This window comes from Thermobia domestica, chromosome 4 (assembly GCF_964235325.1).
Source record: "Thermobia domestica chromosome 4, izTheDome1.hap1.1, whole genome shotgun sequence".
NCBI lineage: Eukaryota > Metazoa > Arthropoda > Insecta > Zygentoma > Lepismatidae > Thermobia > Thermobia domestica.
In genome coordinates, this window is record NC_137457.1 from 213,183,322 (window position 1) to 213,210,043 (window position 26,722).

Here is a 26,722-nt window from a genome sequence, read left to right on the forward strand (position 1 = left end):
ACGGTGACTTTTTGCGTTTACAAAAAAGGAATTCTCTCTTTTCTTCTGAACAAAACAGTGATTGTGTTTGTTTGGCTTTTCTCTTGTATATAGAAATAAAATGTATGAATGTGTAGTCTTAATTCTGGTTAGATATATATATATTTTCCACCTCCCGTTCTCATGCTAGCTGTTTTCAATATAAAGTATGCACGGTGTACGAACACTTTTTGCGCTCACTGTAGGTATGTTGACAATAAGCGAATGTTATTAGAATATTTGTTGAGATTTCTTTTCCTTCACTGCCTTTCGCCTGGTTAAAAAGTAGTTTGCAGTGCTTTGGAGCAGCTGCAGGTGGGAACGCGATAATGTTTGAGACACACCGGCGACTTTTTTCTGTGTGAAAATAAGACCTTCCTCATAAAACAGTAAATAACTGCAGTAGCAATTCTCTACGTAAGTGATAAAGACATATCCAACTACAAGAAACTAATACAGTATATATATTCATTATTGTGTTTCTCTTTTAACAGCTACTAGCTAGGGATGGCCAATTCCAGAATTTTTACTTTCCGGAATCCGGAAAAAATCGGAAAAATTCCGGATTTCGGAAAAATTCCGATTTTTTTCTAAATTCCGGATTTTTTTTCGAATGTCGGAATTTTTCTGAATTCCGGAATTTTTCCGAAATCCGGAATTTTCCCGAATTCCGGAAAGTAAATTTTCCGATTCCGGAAAACAAAATTTCCGGAATCCGGATTCCGGAAAATTTTGGCCATTCCTACTTCAAACAACAAATATGATTTGTATAAAAGAAAAAAAGCCTTATCAGTTGTTTCACAACTGACCTTGTGTCTGTTTTTTTTAAACACAATGTTACAAGACACAGAAGCCACGAGTGCGAGCAGCTTGCTTTTTTTCCTGAGGGCAGATTCAGTACTAAAATTAAGACTTTCATTCTGTCAATTTATGTGTATCTATCAGTCAATCACAGAGGTTCTTTGCAACGCTGAATGTTACAAGAAAGGTTTTGTTCATCGAATAGGAAGCGAAGTCCATCATACGTTGTAATCACTTCCACTCTTTTGCACACTGTGTGAAATTTAACTTGTATACTGTAGTAAGGTACAGAAAAGAGAATGCAATTTTTTAAAGAGAGAATGACATTATCGAATAAGATTGAAAATTATCACAATATATTCAAGATGAAAAATATTCATTTAACAGTCGTCATACTTAGTTGTCTGCACTGACAGTCCCATAATGTGCATCTTCTTTTCTAATATGAGCACCGAGCTTTTTCGTGGCTAAGTGGTTAGCGCATGCGCCTTTGGCGTGAGAAACCCGGGTTCGATTCCGACGAGAGCTCATGTAGTTCGGAATTCACGATTAATCAGTAGATCCCGTCTCATATAGCCTCGCTGCTAAAAGGGACGATAAAATCAACTCAACGCATATTGAGCACCATAGGATATATAACTCCGAGGGGAATTTTGTCCCTGGAAAACCTCCCAAAATCATCAATGGTACGAAATATGTCTGCAATGCAACATGTCAATCATTTCCAACTCTGTGCTCTGTGACCTAGTTTGCTTTTCATGTTTTCAGTAAACTAGACAGACAAAAGGAAGAATAGAGGCTTTCTTCCAGAAAATTGTGTTCGAGGGTGGGCGGTCACACAGGCCCGAATCCACGGGCAGTTTAGGGGGCCGGGCTCACCCTAAATTTTTACATGAGAATGAAATATGAGCATTAAAGTAGTCAGCCATTAGGATTTTTTGTCTTAGAATGATGCCAGATTCGACTTCTGGTGTAAGCTCAACTTTCAGTCCTGTGTCATTTGCAGGTCTCGTCTCATACAGATTCGTTGAAAAAGCTCTAAACATGTGCTGTGACTAGTATGGGAACTAAAGTTTTTTTTAGCAAAAGAGATGTACATTTCTTGCTTTAGACTCTGCCCTGTAATCCAGTTTTTCTGGAGGCGAGATAGTATGGTTGGGAACGGTCGATCAGATTCAAGATGCGAACCCACATCAAAAAGACCTTCCTTTATAACCTTGGTGTTGTATAAGGACGAAAAACAAAAATATAACGATAGTTCCAGTAATAGATATTCTAGGAAAGAGATTTGTAGCGGGTTTTGAAATAGAGAAAGGACAGTGCCTGAGCTTTATTAATATTACTAGCATATATTACCCGCTTTGCTGAGTTGAAATGAAAATTTAAATGCACAACTCCGTATTTCATGTGTTTAGTACCCGTGAAATATGCTGTTTTCATTTTTAATGGCATCGATTTAAACAGCATCGGAAAGATCATTGATCATCTCGGCGACCCCAAAAATTATGGATTCGAAACCAATAATGGTCATTTTCGGTCATTTATATGTATATTTCCTCCTTCGCCATGTTGCGGGCCATGGCATCGAAAGTGTCACTCTTTATCTCAGCGACCCCCCACAAATATGGATTCAGCACTCGGTCATTTTCCATCATTTTTAAATATCTCTTTCTCCCTCTCCCCCAAATTGTGGGGTTGAATTTGAATTTAAACTAGATAGAAAGTACCATTGTTCATCGAAGCGACCCAGAAAACTATAAATTCGACACTGATAGCGGCCATTATCGATCATTATATATATATATATCACTTTCTCGCATTCCCGCAAGTGGCGGGGCTGATCTTGCATTTAAACCGGATCGAAAATGTCACAGTTCATCAGAATGATCCCGAAAACTATGAATTAGACACTAATATTGGTCATTTTCGATTATTATTATTATATATAGTTCCCCTACCCCCGTGCTGAGGCACACGGCATCAGAATATTCACTGGTAATCTCTGCTACTCCTAAAACTATTGATTCGACACTAATATTAGTCATTTTCGATCATTTTTAAATGTTTATCCTCTCTCCTCCATTGCACCCTCCCCCTCCCCAATTATTAGGGCTGAACGTAGATTGAAACAGCATCAAAAGTGTCACTGTTTGTCTCATTGACCCCGAAAACTATGGAGATTCAACAATAATATCGGCCATTTTTGATCATTTTTAAATTTCTCTGCGTCCTCCTCCCCTACGTTGCTTCGTCAAAGTGAATAGCCTAAAGTAATCCCTTCCCCTAAACTCATGTATGCTGAAAATTTGATTTAGATCGGTCAGGTGGTTCAAGATTGAAGTCACAAAGGCAGTCATTTATATTTTATTTTTTTACATATATTTCCCCTTCCCCCCCCCCTACGTTGGCTCGTCAAAGTGAAACGGTAAAAAAACACTGAAGGCCCGACCTTCATATATATAAAAATTAGATCGAGATTGGTTGAGTGGTTCAAAAGTTATTAGGTTTTACTAGTTTTTATTTATACGTCCCTCTCCCCTCCTCCTAGGATGTACCGTTAAAGTGAAATTAGGAAAACGTTTCCAGATCCGAACCTCATATATCTTGAAAATTTGATTGCGATCGGTCAGATAGTTGAATAGTTATTAAGTTACAAAAATAGTCACTTTCAGTCTTATATAAATTGGTATTTATATATCTCCCCTCCTTCTCCGCCCCCAAGTTGCTCCGTCAAACTTAAATTACAAAAACGATCCCAGGTCTGAGGCTCATCTATGTGGAAAATTTGATCAAGATCGGTCGAGTGGTTCAGGAGTTTTTAAGTTTTATTTATTTTTACATTCCTCCCTCTTAGTTCTACCATCAAAGTAAATAGCCTAACCAGCCCAGCCGTGAAACTCCTCCATGTTACAAATTTGATCAAGATCTCTTATGCGGTTCGGAAGATTTAGAGTCAAAAACATAGTGTTTTTCAATTTTATATATATTGAAATTAGTGTGAAATCCATAGTTTTCGATATTAGTGTAAAATCCATAGTTTTTGCGGTCGCTGAAATATATATATATTAGTAGTGTCGAATCTAAATATTTTCCTATGGGGGGAAGGTAAAATTTTACGGCACTTTCCACCAGCCCCTCCCCCCTTTTCCAACAGAACGGCGGATGCATCGCTTTTACCACTAGCAATCCTCTACATTGAAACTTTTCCCAAATAGGCAGTACTGGCTTCGATAGAAGGCAAATAAAAGAGTTTGAAGGGCCGGATCGGGGTAGGGGAAGAGAAGATTCACAGTGTTAGACAGATTTCAAATGAATTAACAATTAACAATTAATCTGTAAATTTAATTGTTAATTGCAATTAAATACTGAAGTAAGTAATGGTTAATTGTTAATTGCAGTTGGCCATTAATAAAGGAGAATCAATTGCAATTAATCAATCGATTGAAAGTAATTGCAGTGGAAAGTAAGTGGAAACACGAAAGCCATATATTACATATCCAATATCTACATACAATTTTGTTCGCTTCGGTCCACTCCTCTCGCTACTCAACGCCATGGTCCATTCAACAGTTTTTTATTCTATCAAGAAAATACGAAACACGTATTCTCTCGTGTTACCTCTATAATTTTTGTGCACATTTCATTCACTTCGGTCCACTTCTTCTTGCCTTTTGGGTCAAATTCCAAACTTTTGGACGGGGGCTCTTGCCCACAAAAACCATTTTCCCCCGAAAATTAAAAAACGTATTCGTTTGTTTTTATACTATTATTTATAGACAAGGTTTCGTTGCAATTTTTCATGTCCTCTAGACACATCTAACATACTCTTACTAGCACTTTTGATATTTCGTGATCAAAGGTTTGGAGAGGTCCGTGCCCCACCCAACCCTTTTTTTCCAGGGAAATACGAACCCTGTATTCCGTCATTTTATGTTTACAATATCTGTGCAAAAATTCATTCACTTAGGCTCACATCTTCTTACTTTCGGGCGCGAACTTTGACAATTTTGTGTGGGTTCTATTGCTCCCTAAAACCGTTTTTCCGCAGAAAATAGAAAAAAGTATTCCTTTATTTTTTGCGTATTGTCCGTACACCAAGATATGTCGCAATTCTTCGTGTCCTTTACACACATCTGACACATTGTTACTAGCTCTTTTTATATTTCATGACGAAAAGTTTGGAAGGGTCCGTGCCCCACCCAGCCGTTTTTTTCCAGGAAATTACGAAACCTGTATTCCCTCATTTTACATCTACAATATCTGTGCACAATTTCATTCACTTCGGTTCACTTCTTCTTGCCTTTCGATCAACAACATTCAAAATTTTGGATGGGGGCTTCTGCCCCCTAAAACCGTTTTTCTGCAGAACATAAAAAAACCCGTATTCGTTTCTTTTTTTCGTATTGTCCATACACAAAGTTATATTCCAATTCTTGATGTCATTTACATACATCTGACATATTGTTACTAGCACTTTTGATATTTCGTGATCAAAGGTTTGGAGGGGTCCGTGCCTCACCCAGCCGTTTTTTTTTCAGGAAATTACGAAACAGGCATTCCCTCATTTTACGTCTAAAATATCTGTGCAAAATTTCATACCCATCGGTTCATTTCTTTTTGCCTCTCGGGCGTTAAGTTTCAAAATTTTGGGTGGGAGGTTTTGCCCCCTAAAACCGTTTTTCCGCAGAAAATTTTAAAAAACATGTTTGTTAATTTTTGTGTATTGTCCATACGTAAAGTTATGTTGCAATTCTTCATGTCCTTTACATACACCTGACATACTGTTACTAGCAATTTTGATTTCGTGATCAAATGTTCGGAGGAGTCCGTGCCCCTCGAACCGTTTTTTTTTTTTTTTTTTTTTTAGGAAAATACGAAACCGTATTTCCTCATTTTACGTCTGCAATATCTGTGCAGAATTTCATTTACTTCGGTTCAGTTGTTCTTGCCTTTCGGGTGTCAACTTTATAAATTTTGAGTGGGGCTTTTATATTGAACGTTTACATTATGTAACTTTTTCTTTTTTATGAGATTCTTGTTTGGGGGGATTAGAGAAATGTTTTCCTCTGGTATCTCTTTCTTGCCATTCATCTTGTTTGAACTGCTTAAGTAAGATAATTTTGTAACTTTTGATGTCATTTAATTCCGTCACGATAATAAAATTGTCATTCTTAACAATTTGTTTTATTCTTTTATTTGCAGTTTGCCACACTGATATATTTGTTACAAAATTGAGGTTTGGTCCAATGTTTTTCGAATTCACAACCAACCAAACCGCCGAGCTTTGTGGGTTGCCTGCTATTGCAGGAAAAGGAGAATAGCAGGTGGTAATGCAGTTTTGGAGTCGTGTATACAAGGAGGTGAAATCTATGGAATTTCGGAGGAAACAAGGGAGTATTATGATGGCAGTGGAAAATAAGAATGGGAAGGTAGTCAGCGAGAGAAATGAGGTCATAGGAAGGTGGAAAGAATACGTTGAAGACTTATATGAGAGTAGGGATAGACCGTGCAGCCTAAATGTTGTAGTCGAAAATGAAGTAGGCGAGGATGATAAAGGATTTAGTTTTCTTCGGGATGAGTTTGAAAAGGCTATATCAGAGATTAGGAATGGAAAGGCAACAAGAATAGATAACATACCAATCGAATTCATTAAAAATATAGGAGACAAGGGAAAGAAAGAATTGTGGCGACTATGCAATGAAATATATGAAACAGGAGAATGGCCAAGAGACTTTCTGAAAACGATCATGATATCGATGGCTAAGAAATCGAACCCAAAGAGATGTGAGAATTATAGAACTATTAGTCTCATATCTCATGCAGCTAAAATTCTGCTCCGAATACTGAACAGAAGGTTATATGGAAGGATAAATAAAGATGTTGAGGAAGAGTAGTTCGGGTTCAGAAGAGGCAAGGGCACAAGAGATGCTATTGGATTATTAAGGGTGATCGGTGAAAGATTTATAGAAAAAGGGAAAGAGGTGTATGTTGTATTTATTGATCTAGAGTGAATTGGGAATTGTTGTTGGGAGTTCTAACAGAGATAGGGTTGGAATGGAAAGATAGAAGACTCATAAGAAACTTATACATGAACCAACAAGTAAGTGTTAGGATAGGGGAAGAACTGACGGAAGAGAGTGCAATTGGAAGGGAAGTTCGACAAGGATGCTGCCTCTCGCCAACACTATTTAATGTCTATCTAGAAGAGATAGTGAAAAAGAGCCTACATGATGATGATGGCATTTCGGTAGGAGGTAGAATGATTAGATGCATAAGATTTGCAGACGATATGGCGCTTATTGCAGAATCTGAAAAGAAAATCAATAAAATGTTAGAAGAAATGAGAAAGGGCTTTGAAGAATATAGGATGAAAATAAATGTTAGAAAGACAAAAGCCATGGTGATTGGAACGAAGGGGTCTGTGTCAAATATAAAAGTAGGAGGGGAGAAAATAGAACAAGTGAATAGTTTTCGATACCTGAGTAGTATTCTTAGTAATGACATGAAATGCGAACGTGAAATAAAAGCAAGGATAGGAATGGCGAAAGAAGCCTTTAAAAGAAAGAAAAGTCCGTTTTGTGGGACCTTGAACAAGAGTTGAGAAAAAGACTCATAAAATGCTTCGTGTGGAGTGTTGTACTGTATGGGGCGGAAACGTGGGCATTACGTAAAGGTGACGAAAATCGACTGGAAGCCTTCGAAATGTGGGTGTGGAAAAGAATGGAAAGAATTAGTTGGGTCGAGCGGAAAACGAATGAGAGAGTGTTAGAAATGGTGGGTGAGAAAAGAACACTTTTAGATATTATTAGGAAGAGGAAGATAAACTGGTTGGGACATTGCCTAAGAAGAGATTGTATCATGAAAGACGTCCTAGAGGGTATGGTGGCGGGAAAGAGAGGGAGGGGGCGAAGGAGACTATAATTAATGGTTGATATTAAAACAGAAAGATCATACGCGAAGACGAAAAGGTTAGCGGAGGACCGTGGAGCATGGAAGCTTCTCAGCTGCGGCAAGTGACCTGCCAATAAAGGCAGAATACCTATGATGATGATGATATTAGCCATGTGCAACAGCCGGCCCTCGGGACAGCTCCGGCCCACTGACTCCTTTCATCCGGCCCGTCAGACCCATTATTTAAACTTTATGTCTTACATAACATTTAAAACTCAATTTAAACTGTAACCCTCGGACACGCAGTGACTTACATGACAAAGCAATCCCGAAGCTAGTATTTCTCTTCAACACCACCCCTTCCCCCTCTGTGAGAAGGGACTGGTAACAGTGCATTCATTCTGGCAGGAACCCGAAGAACAGAACAAGCGGTTTTGAAAGTGGCTCGCTGCGTCAACATATTTAAGTCTTCAATATGAAAATTATAAAGTAATTGTGATAAGCGAATCTATAATGATAAAAAAGAAAACTGTACAATAGACAAGAGCAGGAACGATCGCTAAAAGTGTGCCTTCATATGAAGAGGATGGACACGGTTAAAAAGGTTTTTTCCTCTAAGAAATTACGCGAACGTGACTACAGCGCGCAAGCCAGAAGGGCCTTAACTAAACGTAAAATCATACGATTAAAATAAAAATAATATATATATATATATATATATATATATATATATATATATATATATATATATATATATATTTCTAGTTATGCATGATATCTGTGTGTTTTTGTGATTTCCTGTATGTATGAAAACAAAACACTTTATACGAGCAAGTAACTCGAAGATCCGTTTATACGTGTAATTTAACATGTAGTGCTAAAATTATAAATACAACTTAATATGGTGCCGTTACGCAAGGTTACACCATCACGTTTTATTTCCCGAACTCTGTGTTTAGCAGGTCAAAAGTGATGGTGGTGGTAGGTGAATTATGTGGGTGCTTCTAGGTACAGATGGTGATCAGAAAAATGGAAACACCTGAACGAAATTGCAACTTACCAGATTAATATGGTGTCGGGCCACGTTTCGCCTTCAGAACAGCCTTGATGCGACGTGGGATGGAAGCATAGAGGTCGCGAATGGTAGCAAGTGGAATTTTACATCATTCCTCGTGCAGGGCATCGGCCAGTTCTGTGAGAGAGGATGGAGGTGGAAATCGTCGCCGGAGACGGACCACAGATGTTCAACTATGTTGAGATCTGCGGATTGGGCGGGCCAGGGGAGGTGTTAAACTTCATCCCGATGTTCCTCAAACCACGCTGCAACAACGCCAGCTGTATGAATGGGTGCATTATCATCCTGAAAGATGGCGTCATTGTCCGGGAACAACATCCGGACGATAGGATGCAAGTGGTCTCCTAAAATTGCGACATAATCGTTGGCAGTGATTCGTCCGCTAAGTGTGACCACAGGATCCAATGAAAACCATGATATGGTGGCCCACAGCGTCACCGAGCCGCCGCCATGTTTCACAGTTGGACGGAGACACTGCAGATCATAAGCTTCTTTGGGCGTTCTACACACATAAACACGGCCCGTGGTTGGGAATAGGGTGAAGGATGACTCATCCGACCATATCACACGTTTCCAGTCCTCAACAATCCAAGTTGCATGGTCGCGGCACCATTTGCGGCGAGCGAAAGCGTTATGGTCACTGATGAGCGGTTTGGCCCGTGCAACACGACCCCGTAAGTTCATGTCATGTATTTCGCGGCGGACTGTGATTGTCGAAACAGGGTGGGGGAGTTCCTCCGTCACTTGCTCCGCAGTGGCACGACGGTTCTGCGTGACAATGCGCTTTAATACCCGGCGTGACCTGTCACTCATGATTTTCTTCCGCCCACTGTTCCGCTTCCCCGATGTGGGTTTCCCGTGTGTTGTGTAGGCCGTCATCACCTTCGACACTGTCCCTCGCGATACACCTAACACAGTAGCCACTGCCGTCACACTCACTCCACATAACCGCGCACTAACAATTTGCCCTCTTTGAAAATCTGAGAGGTCTTTTATTTTACATTACTCCGTCTGCTGCAGCCACTGGACACTGCTGTTCCACTGCGCCTGGCGTAGTATGGAGACCGTCCTAACACACCACCACCAGCGGTCCGGCTCTGTGGGCGCCACGACACCACTGCCAACCCATACATCTGACGTGTTGCCAACTACATGTTTCCAATTTTCTGATCACCATCTGTATATCTGTGCACGGGTCCGGTATGCAATAAAATACTGTAATATTTGCATGGTGGACTCGGGCAAGGTGTTGCTGGAAGGACTCGCAAGGTAAACAATAGTGCAAGGCGTATCAGTGTCCTTGTATAGGCTAACGGAGCAGTACTCTTCGTAACCACTAAAGCCACAATAAGAACTGATATGGAAGCACTATACAATCATTCACCCACCAGCCTGTATTTTAATGTTGAAAGTAGCGGAATGCGTCAAACAAGTCAACGCTATAGAATGACGTTCTCTCATTGGAACGATAACCAATGACCGCTATAGTTTAACGGCAAACAAAAAATGGCAAAAGAGTTTAATAAAATAAGCTATATTTAAGGCTATAAGCATTTCATAGATTTGTATGGCTAAATCCTACTCCAAATAGGTTAGATTTAGCCAAAAGTACGCTAAATTGACATAACTGAATCTGGTAGCAAGTTCGAGACTAAATTTGTTGGACATTTTATTAAACAAATCAGAATTTTCGAGGAAAGTGCGAAAATCCTTAAAAAAAAAAAAAAAAAAAAAAAAATTTAGTATATATTGTAGATTATTTTCTTATCGTTTGGAAATCGGGTAAAAATTATTTCAGTTTACAGCGCTGTGAAGCAGAGTGACACTTTGTGAGTGAAATTGGAATTTCGCATTCATATTAGAAACCGTACTGGTCCAGGAAAAAATGTTCCACTCTTTTACAGTAGAATTTAATGATTCTTTAGAACTCCGCATTTTTAAAACGACAACCACCAGTGTTCGTACACACACACACACACACACACACATATATATATATATATATATATATATATATATATATATATATATATATATATATATATATATATATATATATATATATATATTAAATCTAAAAAGTAGCAATGATAGTAGTAGAACAAGTCTCTTGATTTATTCCGGTTGTTATGACAGCAAGAGATCTTTCCTATTTTACAATTACTACCAAATCTGAGTAATAATAATAATAATATTTAGTGGACACTTTATTTACAATGGCTAAATCAGCTCAAATAAAATTATGCACTTTACAATGACTAAAGCGAACCGAAATAATATTATACCGTGTATAATGGCTAAACCAGCCAGAATAATATTATACCGTTTTCAAATGTATGAGGAGCATTTTTTCAAAACTCGATAGAGTACAAAACATCATTTTTACAGGAATTGCATTTTTTAAATTATTGTACATAATCTTTCATTAAAGAAACGTAATGGTAGGTATCATTAGTACATCCTGGGACAAGTACAGACAACGTGAATCTTCTAAAGAATACAAATATTTGTCATAGAATTGGCTACTTAAGAAATGCAGGTTTTTTTCAAAACTCGATAGAGTACATGGACAGGAAACAAAGGAATGTGACTGAACCTGAATTTGCTGCTAATATTATTGATTTTATAGTGTTGTACTGTTATATTACTATTGTGATTTTAGTTTTATATCGTCATGATATATTCTTTACTTAGTATTTATTAGTATTTTGTTTTATTGAGTTAGTTTTGTGTACAGTGTAATGGGTTACTTCTACATTGTTACACGAATGAAAAAATAATAGACATTATGGAAATTTTCAAAAAGTAACACCAGAATGTAAGAATACAAAGTGTTTACAATAGTAAGTAATGAATCATACATTTGTGTTGTAGTTAGCAGTCTCTGAGAACATCTTCATAAACACCTCTTGCTTCTTCTGGCATTTCGAAGAAGGGTAAGAATTTCTTTACGTCCTTCTTCTCACTGGACACCATGTTCATCTTCTGTAGGCATGAGGATCTCAGCATTTCTTTGTGGAATGTTTTAATTCCAGATTTGAAAACAGAAACCTCCACAGGTAACCCAATGTAAGTGTACTTCATACTTACAGTAACAGTACATAGTTCTGTAGGATATGACACGTTGCAGCCCCACGTGAAATGGCAACTTTGCTTTCAGAATCTTCTGAGAAGTCTCCTTCAGTGTTTTGATTTGCCATTTCCTGTTAAGAACTTTGACAACTCCATGGGATTGCAGGATTCGGTAGTATTCATCTATGTGCTGTATCGAGTTTTGAGAAATTGCTGTGCATGAGCTCTATCGAATTCTGACAAAATGCTCATGATTCAGTATGCTATACACAAGACACATATCAAGATTTGCCAATTCTGATTTTACAGCTCGATTGGTAGCATAAAGAGCATACCTATCCCATATATACCTCCGTTTCTCAAAATTTGTGCTCTATCGAGTTTTGAGAAAAACGCTCCTCATATGTATGTAAAAACGGTATCATATTGTATATATGAATCGTTTATTGCTGTTAGCAGTATGCGATAGTCTTTTTTATCCTCCTGATAAAATACAACAAATAAAATGTAAAACAGTGTAAATGAAACGGTTGTAGACATCCATATATTACATCATAATTTTTTGTTACAAATGTTAGCACCCAGAATGTAATTTACAATCAATCAATGAATCAGGAGGAAAAAATAAAACGTTTGATTTTGTCCTTCACAAGTCATTAATCGCTATTCTGATTTTTATGATAAAGCCTACTGTGCAATACTTTTATTAAATATTTTGAATTTCACTGTCCAAATGAACGTTATATTACACATATGAGTTGAATTGTACTTGGTTTTGTTTTACTTCATTTCACAGTGTTTTATCTATATTCAGTAAACCTCGTAATCAAGTTTAAGTATTTCGTTCTCTTTCTCTGATGACTTATGCACACATTTTATTTCGTGTTCACATATTTCAAACTAGCATATAAAAGCTGTGATCGTATCTTGTAGTGGATTTTTAATTTCAGATTCTTATGAAACAACATGTGGAGTAAAACGTATTAGTTACCACTGAAGTGTGTCAGGTTCATTTATGACGTCGTCATAAACAATTTTTTTTGAGAAGTAATGTTACGTACGTATTGGCGCGAATATAGCCCTAATACGATATTTTTTTCAAAGTATAGAAACAGTTTCGTATAAACCATACTTTTATTATAATGGCAGCCTAGGTATTTACACTTGAAAAAGAATACTTCATACCACGCAGGATCATCTATATCATTCTCTCGCGACCGTCCCGTGCAGTTTCGAGACTTGTCAGGATGAGACGTAAATGGGAAATAGGTAATGCATCAAATAATGTTTGATGTGATTGGCACTTAAAATTTCCTATTAATGTATTTTTATTGTGCTTCCACGGGATATTCAAATCAACCTGGTTATACTACCAGATGTATATACAAGTGGTTAGTGTTAACCCAATTTAAGCTCCAACTACACTCCGTAATGAAGATAAATGGGATGATAGTTAACACAAACGGCCTAGGATTTTAAATACCGGGATAGGACCTCGATTGAATTTATAGAAATTCTACAATTACAAAAGAAAATAGACGCGATGGTAAATGGGCTAGAAAGGTAAAGTCGAAAGAAGAGATGTAGCTCAAATAATAAATATATTGAGTGAAGCACAGTTTCTTGACTGGGGAGATTTTCCTCCGGATAAATTTGCTTCTCTCCGTATGATCTAGTTCTGACAGCTCTGGTTGGATATACAGCCAAAAGCTCTCCATAGTGCTCACTACGTTCCTTATGTCCAGGACAAAATTTAGATATGAAACTAGTGATCTCCACTCAATGACAACTATAAACTAGTTACGTTTAGGCAATTTTACGACTTACTAATTTAACTTGGTGAAGTGGTGAAAGTACTTGTACTTTTTACAAAATGTAGATTTGGGTGGTAGTCCATGAGACATTTAGAACTCTCTACTCTTAACTTCTCTTTGTAGAACTGTCAACAGCACAATCCTTCACAAAGACACCCCCGTTCCCTGTTTCAGTGAACCTGGAAGGTAAAGAACGTGATGCAATGATAGGAATGTGGAAAAGGAGGAGGAGACGTTTGATAGCTTATTTTTTTTAAAAAAATGGAGTTAAAAGAAAGAATGAAGAATCGTATATATATATTTCTACGTCTCGAGCGATCATCTTACGGATATTTGAAATGAGTTGTAAGTATTAGTACTAATTGTCCATCTCATACGGGAGGATCCCACAAGTTGTCGCTAAAATCTGATTGCCATATAGCACATCTGATAGACCATCATGAGAAATGAAAATGAGCAAAATTTAAGGTGCTATGGACTAGAAGGATAGGAGCTATGGGCTTTCAAAATTTGAATATCCAAAAAATTATATCATAGAATTATGTACGTTTAAAGTAAATATCTTGAAAACCGTTAAATCAATCAAAACAAAAGTTGCACAAGATGATGAAAACACAATGTTCTATCGAAAACCGCAATGTTGCCATAGGTGAAGCAGTGTTGCCAACTCAGCATAAAATATTTTGTTTGAAATAGCACTATATACAAGTGTGCACAGATTTGAAATGCACTATTATCACTAAATATAGCCGTGAAGTGTAGTGGTACAATGTTGGACCTATTGGAGCTAGATGTGCTGAAAATGTACAATAGAGAAGTCTGATATTTGGCAACAAAGGGTAATAAAGAAATTCACTAGAAACAAGAGAGAATTTTGCATTATACTTCTGCAAAATCCCCGATGGATAAGCAGATAACTCGCGAAAACAAAATGATACACGCGAGGAAACACATGTTTTCTAATTCTGTAAACTGGTTCTCGATTATCTTATCAATATTTCTCGGTTTCTGTCTTTCGTGATAAGTGACATATTCTTTTACTTTCTCTTCTACATACCATATGATTATGTTCGTACACTGTAATATTACCATATTCACATTGGAAATATAATAATTTTATTACTATCTCATTTCGTTTCTAGTCGGCCAGGATAGCCGTGTTGTCTAGAAGGCTAGACAATCAAGATATTAGGCATCGCGGGTTCCAATCCCGCCTCGGGCATTTTTGTTGTACTTTTCACCTTACATTTCATTGTAATCTTTCTCTTTCATAGTGATTCGGATCCCACTTTACACTCCTACATAGATTCGGAGCTGACACAGGACGTAAAAATGGCATCACTCAATTTCGTTTTTCAAATGCATCAATATTTTGTGACGCTGCTGACATTTTGCTATGTTATACTATCTGTTATGCATTTGAACTAAATTCGTAGTATGAGACCCTGATTCCTTTATTACCATCTATTGCCACATATCATATTTCTTCATTGTACATTTTTAGCACACGTAGCTCCAATTGTGTGCAACACTGTACCACTACACTTCACCGTTTTGTTTAGTGATAATAGTGCATTTCAAATCTGTGCACACTTGTATATAGTGCTATTTCAAACAATATATTTTTATGCTCAGTTGGTAACACTGCTTCACCTATGGTAACACTGTTTATGGTTTTCGATAGGGCATTGTGTTCTCATTATATTGTATAAATTTTGTTTTGATTGCTTTAACGGTTTTCAACGGTACTTTAAACGTACATAATTCTATTATATAATTTTTTGGATATTCAAATTTTGAAGACCCGTAGCTCCTATCCGTCTGGTTCATAGCACCTTAAATTTTGCTCATTTTCATTTCTCATGATGCTCTATCAGATGTGCTATGTGGCAATCAGATTTTAGCGAAAACTTGTGGGACCCTCCCGTGTGAGAAAATTGATAGCAATGCCTTTAATGAATTTATAAGTGTCTCAATATCATCTCATTGACACGCATTATCACAATGATGATTCACACCACTGTACACTGTAAAAAAATGAGGTATTGAAATAACACAAAATGACTACCACTTTAGCGTGTTACTTGTGTGTTAATTCAGCACCAAGCACATCACCTTCCGGGTATATCAAAAATAACTCGTTACTACTCGTACCTGAGAGAATTTGCATTGGTATTTATTGTTTAATATGAGCAAAGCTTTGCGAAATACATCTGGCACTTATGCCAAGTAACGAATAATGTTTTATGTTTTCTGTAATCGGTCACAATAATATTTTTGTAAACCTGTGAATCGTCTAACAACAGTTACATAGGCAACAATTCTGTAATCTTCTGTTCATACGTGCTAAGACACAAGAGTTACAGATAAAGAAAGCAGATGGCAGCACTGCTATCTGTGTAATTGTTCCCAGATGATTCACAGGTTTACAACAATATTATTGGAACGATTACAGAAAACAGAATGTTATTAGTTACTTGCCATAAATGGGAAATATATTTCGCAAAGCTTTGCTCATACCAAACAATAAATAACAATACAAATATTCACAGCCAGTAACGATGTATTTCTGATATACTCTGAAGTCGATGTGCTTGGTGGTGAAATGACACCCAAGTAGCACGCTAAAGTGGTAGTCATTTTGTTTTGTTTCACAACGTCATTTTTTGCTGTGTCTGATCCCTTCACACAGGTACTTAATACAGAATAATAACCACTAAAAGCATAAGATTTCCAAAGTATATGTGATATTTTGTGCTGGGTATTTTTATCTTTCCATTTAAAATCATCTCAAATTCTTGAGAACATATTATATTCAAGATCGTATTTTATTCAGGCCAATAAGAAATATGTGGAACTCCCATACCATACTACTTCATAAGTGATAACAACAAAATGTGTGGTATTCTTGTTATTTTAAAAGGAAATAAATGGGAGATGTAGTTAAGTAGACATTCTTGTAATAAGTGACACACATTTATACAGTTTTAAAATTAATGAGATTGTACTTTGCTAGTATAAACAAAGACTTTACTTTGCTAATGTAGTTTTTTAAGTTTACAATATATGGAAAGTAGATTACAGTGCCTGTAACGTAAGTATTTGTAGTTCTTCAAAAACTGTTGCTTCTTTTATTTTCAAGACTGTATAAAAAGCAAATAATGATATTACATTTATAAGCATGTTTTACTCTTACTTAAGAGTGTAATTTAACAAATTCGTATCATAATGTACTAGTATTTACTTATCTGTGTCTGTCTCTCTTGTCCCCTACAGACTTTGCAAACATCTATGCTTTCCGTTAAGTCGTATTTCGGAAATCATACTACAACGCTTTTATGTCTTGTCTATCTATCTCTAACGTCTAAACCACTTTCCAATTTGTGTTGTTGTTATGCTTTGAAATTACCTTTGTTCCCATGTACATAAAGTGAGAGTATCTTATATCAGAGGAATATTAATTGAGTGTGGAAAGCCTTTGTTTATCGGTCCTTCTACATGTTGTGTCCTTAAGCCTTAATTCCGGTTTTAATTCGGGTTGCACTGTGGGTGAGTGGTATAACGATTTGGATTGGCATGAACTTTTAAATCAACCCTCGTATTTCCCCAACGTCAATTCTTAGAAATATAACGCAATCAGCTAACATTTGGAGGAGAAAGAAGCACAAGAATTTGTTACCCAAAAGGTGCCTCATTTTTCCAGACAGCCCTGCTTCTCCCGTCAGTCCAAACAAGGTAAAGAATTTCGCTACTCTCATGCTGCCCGCCCATGCAGTATGGACTCATGTGATCATGACAGATTTTACGTGATAATGTAAAATCTATCAATAATCATTAATTTCATGACTTATTAGAATTATTAGTGCTTTTAACATGGTTTTAATTAACCTATGGATTATCCATTATACATCATTAGTAAACTAATGAAGCAAAAACTTAATGTTTTCTACGAACTATATTTTAGTTTGTTAGTGTATTCTTATGCTGTCTGCCGTGCTCGTGGGTTTTCTCGGGGTTCTCCCGTTTCCTCCCACTTTCTTCATTCCACCATTTCACTCATCTCTCATAATCACCGTCTCCTTTAGCCTAACCGGCATAACCGTGGGACGTAAAACTCAAAGATTTCATTTTTTCTTATGCTGTCTGACTGGCAACTATATGACGCACGAAGAAGCGAGAGAGAGTGTTGGTATCTTTCAAACAAGCTAAACATACTCAAGATACGTTCTCAAGACACTCTCAAGGGGAGAGCGATGCCAAAACTTCAAAAGATTAATGTGTGTAGAAACTACGTTCTCGCATACGAAAAGCGCTTCAGAAAATAGAACATAGGAGAGTACTTCAAGATATTTTCAGTTACGATGTTAAATTAACATTTTTTTTTATCAGTGCGTCGAGAATTTGTATATTATGATTTAGTGGCATAAATAATGTGAAGAAACTCATAGAAGAACTCTACTGCACATCAAAGAATGAGACATCAAACTCATCGTTATCCAGCAATGGAAGTTAACTACTTGCAGTGAAGTAGTGAATTTTAGCGTCACGTCCGCCGATCGCGAATATCGTGCGCGTCAACGACGTCATCCGTAACCGCGTTACATATGGGCCACTCCAGTTTTGAATGAAGTATTATCAATCATTTGAAAATATTATTGTGTTGTTTTTAAGTCATATGTGATTAGTGTAGTGAAAGTGAATATTAATACAAAACTTGCTTACAATTCTTGTTATTTTTTCTTGAAAGTGAAAATAATAATAATAATAATAATAATAATAATAATAATAATAATAATAATAATAATAATAATAATAATAATAATAATAATAATAATAATAATGCGTATTTAATAAGTTGTGCTTTCTCCTTAGCAGTCAAAAATACCAACTTAAAGGAGTATTTAATTTAACCAAGGATTTGAGTAAGGTATAGTATCTTTGAAGTAGATCAAACCAAACACTTATTTTGTATTCCGCTGCTCATCTGGTGTTGAACTAGCATATGGATCCCATTTCATGTACTTTGTTACAAGTTTTGATGATGTTGTCCACAGCCTGACGTGCACATTGATGGTGGGCACACGGCTAATCCCTAGTTTATTATAATGCCCGGATCCTGAGATCGTGGGAGAGAATTTCTGTTATCTTGCCAGTATTTAAATTCGTAATATTTTTTATCTATAAAACTGAATAATGTCGTAAAGTGGTTTTCTTATTTTAAAGGTCCAAGGTTCGAATCCGTATTTTTAGACCTGACTTACCCAATCTGGCATACACAAAACCCGCATCCCATTATAGTGGTAGTGCACTCACCTCTGGTGCAACTATTTTCAGGCCTCAGGCCACATGAATTTGTGGTAGACAACATCGTCTCTGGGTTTTTTCGTGGTTCTCCTGTTTTCTCATATTTTCTTATTATACCAATTATTTCATAATCATTAACTTACATTGTCATCTTTCTCGTTCAGCTTGGAGAGCATAATCGTCGCAGGTGAAATTTCATTTCATTTTCGAGTCTAATTCACTCCAATTCCCGATCGACAGATAATTGCAAAATTTTCACTTGAATATAAAGAAAAGAAAACTTAGCAATATTGTTGTTTTTATAGCTTTTTATTTTATTATCTTCGTTTTTCCTGTAAGACATTCAATATTGTTTTATTTACTTTTGTATACTGATTTTTTCTTTATTCAATAAATTGTAAGAAATAAAATAAATGATATTAAATAAAATGTAATAATATAAAACAAACATAGAGGATTAAAACATATAACATAAATTTAAATCTAATATAATAACAAAACTAAAACGCAGATAAATACTTAAATAGATCGTGTCATGACTCTTTGCGTGTCGGAATGTATGCAAGTTGAATTTTTATCATAACCTAACATTTGTTCCTAACACACATGAAAAGATCGAGAAGATACTATTTAATAATGCTGCAATGTAAAAAACTCACTTACCTAACATGCTTTATAAACCAGGTATAGAACCTACGTTCTTATAACACCGATGCACTATAATATCTTTCCAGCAACGAGAGTATTTGATGCGAGTCCTACTATTTAAAGTGAGATCCTCGGTTTCTATCTAATGTAAGTGGTCCTACCAGTAATCGAACTTGGAACCTCAATAGACGAGCAACAAAGGATTGCGGTTCGCGGATTGGATCACATTGGCAATCTTCTCCTCTGTTTTCGAGATACGTGAAGGAGGTATTTAAGGATATTTAGATGCAAGGAACGGTCCAGTATATCGTGTAGCACTGTGCGTTCTAGGAAAGGTACAGGGAATGGACTAAACTACAGAAACATCTGGTATAAATGAGGTAGCAATTTTAAACATGATTTGGTCACTGGGACAACCTGTGAGGTATACAACCTAGGCAATCTAACAGATGGACTATTTATAGTTTAGCGACCAGTCCATGCAGGTTATCGTGAATTATGTCTGAGCTGACAGAATTTCAAAGAGGGCAAAATGTGGGTGAGCGTATGGTGGGAGGTTCCGTGAAGAAAGTAGGGGAAATGTTTGGTGTATCAGAGTCTCGAAGATCATGACTGCTTACGAGTGTTCCGGAAAAACCGTATCAGTGAAGCTTCAGCGTGGATGCAAGTGTGTGTTGTGTGATAGAGACAGACGCACATTGTGACAAAGGAGAAGATCAATGGCGCTAAAAGTCACAGCTGAGCTGAATACCGTGCTTACAAACCCTTTTAACATCAAAATAGTCAGAACTCCATAAGCAAGGTATTTATGGCAGATCTGCAATTCACAAACCACTCGTGACTGTGGACCATGCTGCTCTATGGAGACAGTGGTGCAACGCCCATAAAAAAGTGGACAACGGAGCAGTGAAAGACTGTCATCTGATCGGATGAATCTTCCTTTACATGGGGTCCAACTGCTGGCCAAGTTTACGTGTGGAGAACGCCAGCACAATCGTACGACATAAACTGTTTGTTACCAAGAGTGAAGCATTGTGGTTCAGTGATGATTTGGGCAGCCATATCCTAGTATTCTGCCGGACGCATTATCACCCTGCATGGACATGACATTGCCAAGGACTACGTAACCATTTTGAGTGATCAGTTGTATCCCATGGTACAAACTTTGTTTCCAGATGGTAATGCCGTGTTTGAAATATCACAGCTCACATCGTCCAGGACTGGCTTGATGAACACGAAGATGAAATATCACATGTGCCATGGCCTCCACAATCGCTAGACGTCAATATCATCGAGCCCTTGTGGTCAATTTTGAAGACCAAGGTGCGAGCTCGCTATCTACCATCGTCGTCTCTGCAACAACTTGCAGCTGATATGCGGAAGAATGGTGCAACGTCCCTTACAACCATACACGACCTGTATTTCTCCATTCTCCGTCGACTGCAGGCTGTTCTGCGTGCCAAAAGTGGTTCTATTTGCTATTAATAAAGGTAATGTGCAATTTTTCAGGTGTTTCCATATTTTTGTCCATCCATGTAGTTGAGACTACTTTGTTTGGGTCCACTAGACGAGAGGCAGGAACAAACATTAGTGCTTTAAACCGCTTGAGTTCAACTGTTATGTATAGCAGTTTTACAAAGTAATAGACTGCAAACATAAATCCAAATAATGCAGTAATGATGAAAGCGGTTTACAATATCCACAACTTGTAGTTCATTTAAAATTTTGTACCTTAAACAAACAGTCACTAAGAATAAGTTCATGATATGAGTATACCGTACATATGTACTTACATGATCCTTAAAAACACGAACGCACTGACAGTTCTTCTTGCTGGCCTAATGGCTAGCGCGCACAGTGGGGCATATAAATTATTGAGGTACAAAATCCGTGAGTTAGGCAACCCCACAAACGCCCGCTCTAAGATTAATTACGCCTGGTAGAGTAACTTGAATAGCAGCATGAAGTTGCACCCCACCCCCACCGATAAAATAACAAATCTAAAGAGTGTTTTTGTGTAGGAGTGAGGCAAAACGCTAGCTGACGAAATGACAAAAGGCAATCTTTGGATACTTGTACTTACAGTACACAGCACAGTACCAGAAAAAATATACGAACAGCAGAGGCGCCGATGAGAAAATAACAGTAAGAGGACTTAAATAATCTTATAATTAAATCATGGATTCTAAACAAGCTAATTTACTTCAAATGACTATACATATATGTGTATCAAATAATATACGGATAAATTATGCGGTATATGTAGTATTTTATTTTTTTAACTAAACACAAAGCCTTGCGATGATTTTTGAAACTATTAACAGTAGTCCTACCTGCAAATCAATTAAAGTATGGATGGATCATTCGGGGGAAGAACCCAGCCCCCATGAAAAGTTTGGGTGTCTAACAAGGCCTGAGTTCCTAGGTTCCGGCCCCACTGATTGATACGTAATATTACTCCGAAAGAAGAACTTGTCTGATTTCATTATCCGTTAAATGACTTTTGAAAATGATAAATATTGTTATGCAGTAATTTATTTGTAAATATTAAAAATGCAAAATTCAATAAAACTGAAACGAGTTGAAGAAGCATATATTCCCTTAGGTTGCAAATATAACAGGATTTCTGATTTGTATAATATTTGTGAAAATTTACACCTTGAGACACGAGGAGAAAAGGAGAGAATATAATGTCAATAAACAACAATTTAAAAATGCACGAAATTAACGGATAATATCAAATATAGAACTATTAATAGAATATACTCTCTAACTTGTTTTCTTCATTCATTTTTCTCCCTTTATTTTCAGGATTACATCATCACTGAATTCCTCCACTGGAGATTATCTTTCATTTAGCAGCATCCAACTGGAGCTCAGCTTTGTAAATGAAACATTTTAAAAAGTGTAAAGGGCGAGGAAAATCGAACCTGGACCGCGGGATTAAGAAACCGCAACGCTAACTCCCTCATCTAAAGCGTTACTTATTCTGGCTCGCCTAAATAAAGAGCCTTTTCTGTTCGCTCAAAACAGTAGCTTGTTAATAGTGAAATTGATTGGCAAAACAGGAATATGTAATTGATAATTCGGAGGGCATTATAACATTCTATTCACTAAATTATCAACATTACAGATTTTCTAAAAACAAAATTCAAAAATATTTTATTTTGAATCAAATACGGCGCGTATAATATACTCGTAAACAAACTAAAGATGAATCAATTACCGCGTAGTAATCGTGGTTCATTGGTAGTTGCTCGGCAGACGCCGTGCTGTTCACCTCGTTGTCTTGGTAAATGTTTGAGTGGAAGTAGTATGTATGTTTCCTTGCTTCAACTCAACATGCATCGCCAAGTGGAGTATTTTCTGCTACCAAGTAGTTAGTGTTCTATTTACTCTTTTCATCATATTGTCTAGTGTGAAGTACAGGTTTACCTTCTAAGTGCATCATGTCTGTTATCCGAGTGAATACTCTACTTTTGTGATTCCAAGATGTTGTGAACAAGCCTAATACATTAGGCTTGCATGAATGGAACCGCAATACTTATAATCTGCTTCCGGATCAAGTTGTTAGTATTGTTTGATTCTAGTCGCAAACCGTTATATCTTAAGTTAATATCGCAAGTGCTCTGTGAACTATTTCTGTTTCGAGTGAAAGGAAAGGTCAGTTATTCAGATGACCTTGGTACATATAACATTTTAATAGGTTCTGCCAGTTCCAATATTAGGATGTCCGTTTACATTGGGTACCCACCATGTTAGAAGATCATATTTCCCGTGTGCTTCTTGAAAACGAGTCTTGATGCAAGAACTGAAGCTTTCCTGGTGGTGAAATTAAATCGATTACAGATGAAATGTATCCTACTGGACACATCTATGAAGAACTGGGAGAAAGATATGTATAGTACACGCCCCATACCTTCTAATGTGACTATTTGCGGTTTACGTTTGTGGTTAACGTATGGAGGTCAAGTTAAAACCTGTGCCATTTGTGACTCACCGAATCATTTTTTGATGAAATCTACAAAGCGCCGTATCCCTCCATCCGGAATAACTTCAGTATTTAGTGTCCCACCATCCAGAGCCCCGCCCATGCCCGGCACTTTGAAAAATGGAGATAACTCTACCGAACGTTCATTCGTTTACTAGTTTTCCCGCATTAAGTGAGAAACATCCTCCAACTTTACAGGAGAACCTTTTACCTGCAACTGCGGCTTCTGAAACTACTTTTCCTAAGACACTCAATGTAAATGAAACCACTAGTCCGATTGATGTTCCCCCTCGTTCTACAGCTGCACATCTCACCAGTTCACCTGCTGCCGCCTCCTGACAGACCCTTACTTCCAATACATCACTGAGTGACTCATCCAGTTCCACTGTCATAACGCCTATTACCTCGGATTTTTCACAACAGAATATTACTGTTCCAGCATCTTCAGCATCGGAGATCAAAGAAAAGATCAATGATCATGTACATAGTCTGACGTGTCTAATTAGGTAGCCAATCTACAAAAGTGAATATAGCATTAACTGCAGTCGTCACAATCAGTGTGCACTTTATCGAGTAGTAAGTATGTGTGTCGTAATGGGAAATCTCAAGTTCCAGAACGGATACCTGAGCTCAATTCCCAATGGAAGCTCATGTGATTCGGATCCCACGTTACACTGTAGGTGTACGTCTTATGTGACCTCACTGCTGAACGGAACGCTAAAACAAATCAGGTCAACACCAAGTTTTAAAAAATCAAGTTACAAATTATATTCTACCAGTACTGTACTCAAGGAGCTAATACAGAAATAAACAAAATCCAATTCGATTAAATCTAGCAGGATATAGATAAGATCCTCATAAAGTCTTAAGTTGGGACTGAAGTCACTGATGCACCTCTGCCTCAAAATATGAGCCATTAGATAAGGTTGTGCACGTGTAGTGCCTTCAGCCATAATATGAGTTAGGCAAGGTAGGCTTTGAGGAATTCCCAAAAATGACTTAGATTGTCCCAGGTTGTTGTTATACCGTGGAATTCTGTTCCTTGCTGCTGCCGGGACGGCTTCTTAGACTTCATCTTCTCGCTAGGGGAATTCCTCTGACAGTAGGTATACCTGGGAGGTAGACCTAGGTTCCTCACGCTAATGGGGATATCCCATTAGCTTTTTTCTTAAAGGTTCTGAGTATTGTGTGCGTTGTTTCGAGCGAAAGTACACTGTTGTTAGTCTTTGCAATCACGGGCTGGATTAAAGTGCACAACCATCCTACAATATGAATAGACATACTACTTGAGGAGGAGCGATTCGTCCCTCCCCTAATTGGCAGGCTGCAGAAACCATTGGGTCAGGTAGTGCGTGTGATAGTTCAGCTGTAATTTGAGGAAGTCAGTACTAGGATTTTTGCCTCTACCTGGTTTCCAGGAGGCTTTTAGAAACAAGTTGGACTTTCTGGGTTGTAGTAATACCTTGAAATTCTATAAATTAACTCGCTAATGCTCGCTGGGGGCTCCGCCCCCAGACACCCGGTCATTGCTTTGACATGAGCTTTCTCAACTTCTGGAAAACTATTCTGAAAGAAATTACGTTCCTTTAAACAATACACTTATCACCAACACATACGTCAATTCAACGGGTATTATTTCCTGAATTTCACTTTGAACAGCAAATACACAATTTATTAAAAAGAACTATATTCCTACGTGTACACTACAATCATGTAAATAGCTTATTATGCGCGCTTTGCGCACATCTATACGTATTAGAGACAACAATTGTACTCATTTTCTGCCACATAATAGCGGAAAATGTCTTGCAGTCTCCTACATATTAAACCTTACATTTACCTCAAACACTCATGGTTTACGAATATAAATTTTGTTGCGCGATTTTTAAACATTTATTCATAGCATTTTCGTAAACCATGCCATGTAATATATTACAATATATTATAAAGGTGTACTTGGGGATAATTATCCCCTTCGGGATCCTATGGTACAAATTGTACCATATGCACTTTTCATGGTACATTGCGTTATTTCTCTTCTATTTGAGCTTTTTCGTCCGGATTTTTTTTTCAAGTCCAGAGGCCTCGCAAAAGACATTACGTATGGTTTCAGACCGTCCTCCGTCCAGATATAGGAGGTGATGACGTCACAAGTCAAAAATTTCTTTTCTCATTTTCTAAGCCTATGTTCAATATTTTTTGGCAGGCTTATTTTTCTACGTAGAAGATTGAAATTTTGCAAAAAACATTCAGTCCACGGAGTAGTATGTACCAGATTTTTTGTTCCGATGTCAGTGCTAAAACAGGGGGGAAACCAGAGGGGCAAAGGGGTAAAAATAGGGATTTTTAACCCCAAAAATCCCGTTTTTCGTCATTTTCCCGCCTTACATACATGATAGGATAACGTGAGCCATGCCGTCTGAAAGGCAGTTCCATTCTGAAGAGAACGACGGTCGAATTATTATCCTAGGGTAATTAGGGATGTCTGAGGGATTTTTTAAAAAATATACTTCTATATAGGGTAATACGGGGCATTGTCGGTGTATATATTTTTGGCGGGCTTATTTTTGAACGTAGAAGATTGAAATTTTGCACAAACATTCAGTCCACGGAGCAGTATTTACCAGATTTTTTGTTTCGATTTCAGTGCTAAAACAGGGGGGAACCAGAGGGGCAAAGGGGTAAAAATAGGGATTTTTTACCCCAAAAATCCCGTTTTTCGTCATTTTCCTTCCTTACATACATGATAGGACCACGTGAGTCATACCGTCTGAAAGGCAGTTCCATTCTGAAGAGAACGACGGTCGAATTATTATTCTAGGGTAATTAGGGCCGTCTCAGTGAATTTTTATCCAAATATACATCTGTATAGGGTAAAAGTGGGACATGGTAGGGAAATTTTTTCTGGTGGACCTATTTTTTCACGTAGAAGATTGAAATTTTGCACAAACATTCAGTCCACCGAGTAGTATTTACCAGAAGTTTTTTTCCGATTTCTGCGTAAAAACAGGGGGGTCCAGAGGGGCAAAAGTTGAAAAAAGGGAAAATTTGCCCCCAAAAATCCCTTTTATCAGGAATTTCCCGCCTTAGATACATGATGGATTCATG

At 37.3% G+C, this 26,722-nt stretch overlaps 1 protein-coding gene across 1 annotated transcript in view; it reads left to right on the plus strand.

Moving 5' to 3' along the window:
- Window positions 1–26,722, plus strand: part of LOC145683439 (uncharacterized) — a 122,920-nt gene that overhangs the window by 36,868 nt on the left and 59,330 nt on the right. The gene's annotated exons all lie outside the window — the stretch shown is intronic.